Source organism: Pelobates fuscus, chromosome 10 (genome assembly GCF_036172605.1).
Source record: "Pelobates fuscus isolate aPelFus1 chromosome 10, aPelFus1.pri, whole genome shotgun sequence".
NCBI classification, from domain to species: Eukaryota; Metazoa; Chordata; class Amphibia; order Anura; family Pelobatidae; genus Pelobates; species Pelobates fuscus.
In genome coordinates, this window is record NC_086326.1 from 1,193,971 (window position 1) to 1,200,000 (window position 6,030).

Sequence of the window (6,030 nt, forward strand, 5' to 3'; positions counted from 1 at the left end):
GTTTAGCATATCAAGCTATTATCCAGAGATATTGACCTATCTGAATTTAGAGATAGTTCATCTTTAATCAAAAAGGTTAACCAACTGCAGTGCAGCTTACTTGGTAATATTTTTTTATTACTGGATGGAAAGTTAAATTGACGATTTGTGTGAGAAACATTGTATCTTTTAGTTACAATATTAAAGTGTTTAGCCTGTTAGAATTGTAGCCAGCAGCAAGTTAGTTAATTTTCTGTGTGATTCCAGCAAACTGACAGTATCTAAGGTTTTGCAATTTGTCACTGTGTTCCGTTCTGTGTGAATAAATTCTAAAACGCTAAAAGGTTTCCTATAACATTGTTGAATAAGTGTTAATTCAATTATAGAGGAATTATTTGTAACTTTGCATGTAACTCCTTTATAAATTTACTCCTGTTACTGGATATGTTGCTATTAAGCTATCTTAAATGGTGGTTATTGTGTCATAACTGTTGCCATATTTGTATACTTATTGTTACACCTAAATATTTACTGATATTGTCGCACATGTTACTTATTATTATTATTATTATTAGTCACAATAAATTATATTTTTATAATCAGTTGTAATTAATGGGTGTGTGACAGAATACTGTGTTTTATTATCCCAGTTAATTCCCTTGTGGCTTATTGAACTTCAAAGAAACCACAGACTTAAGTGCTCTCCCTGTAATGCCGCCGTTCGTATAATCGAACAACACATGCTGGAGAAAACGGTGGCTGTTTTGTCGCACAAACACAGACAGTGGGACTTGGTTGTCAAGTGTCTAGAACTATAAGTCGGACACTCGACCTCAAGAACACCAGTGATTTTACACGAACGCCTGCTTCTTTTCCCGACAGACATGAGAGTTCTGTTCAGTAGGATTGTTCACAGGAACTAGGTGAACAATCGCCAGGAGAACCGTTCGACATTTTGTTCGTTACTGAACTCCTGAAAGTGACCGACTGCTACCACTTTTTTTCTGGAACTAATTTGGGAAGGGGCTGTAGTGGTTCGGCTGTGTTTGTGGGATCTGAGCGCTATTTGGACAACTTGGGTGCTCAGATCCAGGCTATCCGGGGATATAATGATTGTGGGGTTCAGATGTTATGTGTATTTCTAATATTTTATGTTTTATACTTTGTAACTCTAGTGCCTGGGAGATAATTAGTTTAAGCAAAGTACACAAAATTATCTCCCAGACACAGGGAGATGTTGTGGGAGTGTTTTGGGTGTGTTTTACAATGTCTTTGCTTGAGACCCCATGGCTGGGGGTCTGTGCATATAAGTGGGCCATCTGGCCATAATAAAACATTACAGTTCATTAAGTCTCGACAGATGTTTGGGTATGCGAACGGCGAACCGATTGATTTTTTTCCCCCACAACCTTAGGATTTTGTGAGAGTACGAATGAACGTACTATGCGAACGGACTATAATTACTTAAGCCTTTAGCATTTTGGGAGTATACGAACGAACGGAGTATATGAAATACAAGGAGTTTGTTACAATCGGTGGCAAGTGACGGGATCTAACGTTCGAATGGAACTCAAGTGAGCAAGAGCAGTGAATGGCCCAGCAGTACGAAAGCCTCAAGCAAACAACACTAAAAGATCTGCTGAAAGCTCGAGGTCGGTTGGCAAGTAACAAAAGGAAATCAGCAATCATAGCCGAACTGATGGAGGGCAACCAAGCCAGCAATGCAGCGGAAAGAGGCAGAGTTCCAGAGAGACGCAAGATGACGGCTCAGTATGCTGGGACCAAATTCCCCACAGGAGCTGATTGTCCAAATTATGGAGCAAGTTACACCAACTCAGACAGCACGGCAGTCCAGAATGTACATATACCCAGGAGATGCAGCATCACTACCGGGATCCAGTAATTGAGGGCAACACAGAAAGGTGAATTATGTTGCATTTAAAAGCTTTGTAGATAGAGAGATGTAGATGCTTATTTGCAGGATTTTGAAAAGCAATGTGCCCTGGAAGACGTGGACAGAGACAAATGGGCAGCCATCCTAAGCAGCAAATTGTTCAGCAGAGCAGCTGAGGCTTACCGGGCAGTACCTGACTTAAACATACACAACTATGAGCGGGTGAAGTATATGTTGATGGCCCGGTATGCTGTGACACCTGAAGCCTCTAGGAGGAAGTTTTGGGGGCTCAGGAAGAATCATAAAGACTCCTTTGCTATTATTTTGATTATACCCACTACCCTACCAAGGCATACCATTTCTTAAAGAAGAAACCCAAGAGTATTTCAAAAGGCATATTTTGAACCTTAGCGTGAAATCATTTTTCCACTGGCTTGTACCAAGTGTTGTGGTAATAAGCATTTTTTATGCCTTTTTGACCAATGATTTGTAATATAAATTTTGCAAACCTTATGTGTGCTACAACAGTATAATACATCATATGTTGCTCCGCTATGTCATCTGAGTAGAGCAATACCCCCGTATGTACCTTTACCAGGTATATGAAAACGTTGATGGGGCACATTTGAGACACAGCCATTTAAGTTAGAATTTTTGCGCTGGGTCCATGCCCCACTTTGGATTTTTTTTAGTAGGTTATGTTTACCAATTACTTCACAAAGGCATACCATTTCCTAAAAAAACACCCTAGGCTGTTTCAAAAGGCATATTTTAAACCTCAGCGCTAGCCTGTACCAAGTATAGAGGTAATATGCATTTGTTTCCCTTTTTTAAACATTTACTTTTTAAGTTTTTTTTTACTTTTAAGAAAAGTTTTTTTTAGCTTTTAAGAACTTTTTTACTATTTTAAAACTTTTCTATTTTTTTTTTTACTGTTAACCCTTAACTAGCCTAATAGTAAATCCCCCAATATCCCTACTAACTTCTATCCACCCTAGCTAAATAAATATTTCACAAATATTTAAATAACAAACTAAATTTAACCCCTGAGGATTACAAAAAATAAAAATTAACCCTCAGTGGTTAAAAGAAAAAAATCAGATCACATTGAAATACTGTTATCTGTATTTTGTGAACACTGCGGTCAGAGCAATTACATGGGCTGTGAAAGTGAAACTGCTTGTAGTGTGCCTCTAATACGGAGACACAATACAGGAACATGAAAGGGACACTATAGTCACCTGAACAAATTCAGCTATAGCTCCCTGCAGCCTCTCTCATGTAAACACTGTATTTTCTCAGAAAATACAGTGTTTACATTGAAAGCTTGGAACACCTCCAGTTGCAGTCACTCAGAGTGAACCAGAGGGACTTTGGAGTTGATGGAGGCAGATCTGCTGTCAGCAGAGCACAGGGCAGCACTGTGCACAGCATCCTGTGATTCAGGATCTCCTCCCTCTGCATGCAGACACTGAACTTTCCTCATAGAGATTCATTGATTCAATGTATCTCTATGAGGAGATGCTGATTGGCCAGGGCTGTGTTTGAATCATGCTGGCTCTGCCCCTGATCTGCCTCTTTGTCAGTCTCAGCCAATCCTATGGGGAAGCACTGTGATTGGATCAAGCTACCACATGTCAGCAGACTGCTTGTTTCTCTGAGTCTAACAGCATGCAGATTTACAGCTTCAGGCTTTAATACAGTAACATTTATTGCTATATTTATGGAGGCATGAGGGGCCCAGGGGGGCTAGATGGTGGTGTTAACACTATAGGGTCAGGAATACATGTTTGTGTTCCTAACCCTATAGAGATCCTTTAAGATTTAGCCTAGGTAACTTATTAATTGAGGTCGTATTGATCCTTGTGTTTGTATGATTGTAGAGACCGTCCTGGAGTGTTTGTGCTATCTGACTCTTGGAACTGCACACCAATTTCTCTCTGGTTGACCATGCAATAACTATTTTGCAATTAAATACGTTTGGTCAAAATGCATGCAAGACGAAGAAACTGAGATGCTTACTTATGAGGACATAAACTTTGTACGTATGAACCTGGAAAGAACTGAAGGTGCAGTGCTGTAATAACCCTTTCAATAATTGGGGAGTTGCACAGAGCATTGTGGTGAACATCCAGCAACTAAGCAACTAAGAAACAAGTAGAACCTGACATTGTCTTGTCAGCTATATTGCTACCCTTAGCTATGATATGGAACAAAGTTTATGGTGTCTAAACTGATTTCTTTATACTCCTTGAAAGACTTTGTGACAAACTGCCATTTGCCACTGGGCATTGGAGAGCGCTGATTGCTAGCCTCCTGCCCTGCGACGATGGCCCTGGGATGTATTGCCCTTTAAGAACTGTATTTGGGCATAATGGATTTGTATAATGCCGTTCCTGGCCCTTTAATTACTTTGGAGCAGTGTTACAACTTTTAAACTGGCACTTCGGATGCAGTCGAAGTGCCGAAGTCGTTGAAGTGGCCGCCGTTCGACAAACAAACATGCGGTCAGCGGTGTGTGCAGCCAAATCTATGGAACTGTTTTCGGCTACCCAATTGCATGAACACTGCTGGCCCGTACCTTCTTCGACACCGCGGCTGGAGACTAAGTCCCGTTCGAAGATTCGAACGCTCGTTCGAATGGGACTTAGTCATTTTCTCGGTGTAAAATAGGCCGACCGCACAGCCCAAATCCATGGAACTGTTTTGGGCATGAAAATGTGCTTGTGGTCGGTCAAAAGTGACTTATACCTATCTCCCAAACGGCTGAAGGGATTCAAATGACTTTTGGATATGTTTGTATTTGGAATGTGCTGATTAATAATATGTGACTTATATTAATATTGGATGTATAGTTTTAGAGCTATGAAAGTTGGGTAAAAAGTATGTTTTAAACTGTACGGATAATTGGGTTACCTCTCAGGCTAAGGGGAGGGAATCTGTGGGATGTAACCATTGTGTGATTGGATAATGTATAATTGTCTGTGGGTGTCTCCCTTGCAGGGGAGAATTGCATAAAAGCAGAGTGTGTGTCATTAAACCTGAGTTCTACTTTACCCTCAACACGTAGTCTTGTCTCGTGATTGGAGGGGACAGCTATATTCACACTGGGGATTGCTATGCTCTGCATACTCCCTTGAGTTTTAAACACTTAGCTCTTTTGAGAGCTTGCTCCTGTTACGCTCTCCTTGGAGGAGAGGTCTTCCCCACACGGTCCTGGATGCTGGAGGTTCATACAGGGTGGAAGCGAGACTCCAGTTAAGCTATGGCGGTTGTGGTGTCTGCTGCAGTGCTTGGAGTCCTTAGGAAGCGCTAGGAGCATCCTTCAACGGAAGGTGTCCGTTACAGACTTATTCTATTTTACTGAACTATTGAACTATTTTGTTATTTTATTTTTAAAGAGTTAGCCGGAGAGAGAGGAAAAGTTATCTGACCCAGGATGAATGTAGTATGTATCTTTAATGTATGTTGAGTGTGCCAAGAATGGATTCCCATGTTTTGAGGAACTGAGTGTGGATATGACTAATTTTGACTGGACCGTTGGAATAGGGACATGATTAGGAGACATAGGACGCAAGGTCTTAGTTGGAATTAATGTCAGAATTGCAAACTAGAATATAGTTTCTCATGATTTAATATGTAAGTGGGCCTTTTCAATCAATCAAGGGGATGACATGCCTACACGGTCGTGGTTCCCACAGATGTGCTTTTTCCTAAAATATGAGTTTTATGACCTGGCCCCAGATCACCGGGTGGACTGGTAATCCTAGACCCTGGTCCACGGACAGGGGATAGGTATTATTCCCTCTTTGACTATATGTGTTCACGTTGTGAACAAAGGAGGGAAACTGTTGGTAATAATACACTTTGCCTATACTGACCCAGGCTCACGCTCCAGATGACATGATGGTCAGTCTATTTAAAATTGGTTAACATGTCAGCTATTTGCAATAATATACTTTATCTATATCCAATGCTTAGTGCATATACCCCTAGACAATAAAGAGCTGTAGAACATCATGTATCAAGTTGTGGCGAAACCGACCTCGCCACGTGTCCTTGGAGGGGGCTGCTTGCCCGCCTCTTGCCTTTGGACTATGGACCCGACTTTATGTGAATGTGTTAACCCAGATAGCTATGCCACGGAGCCCATTCGT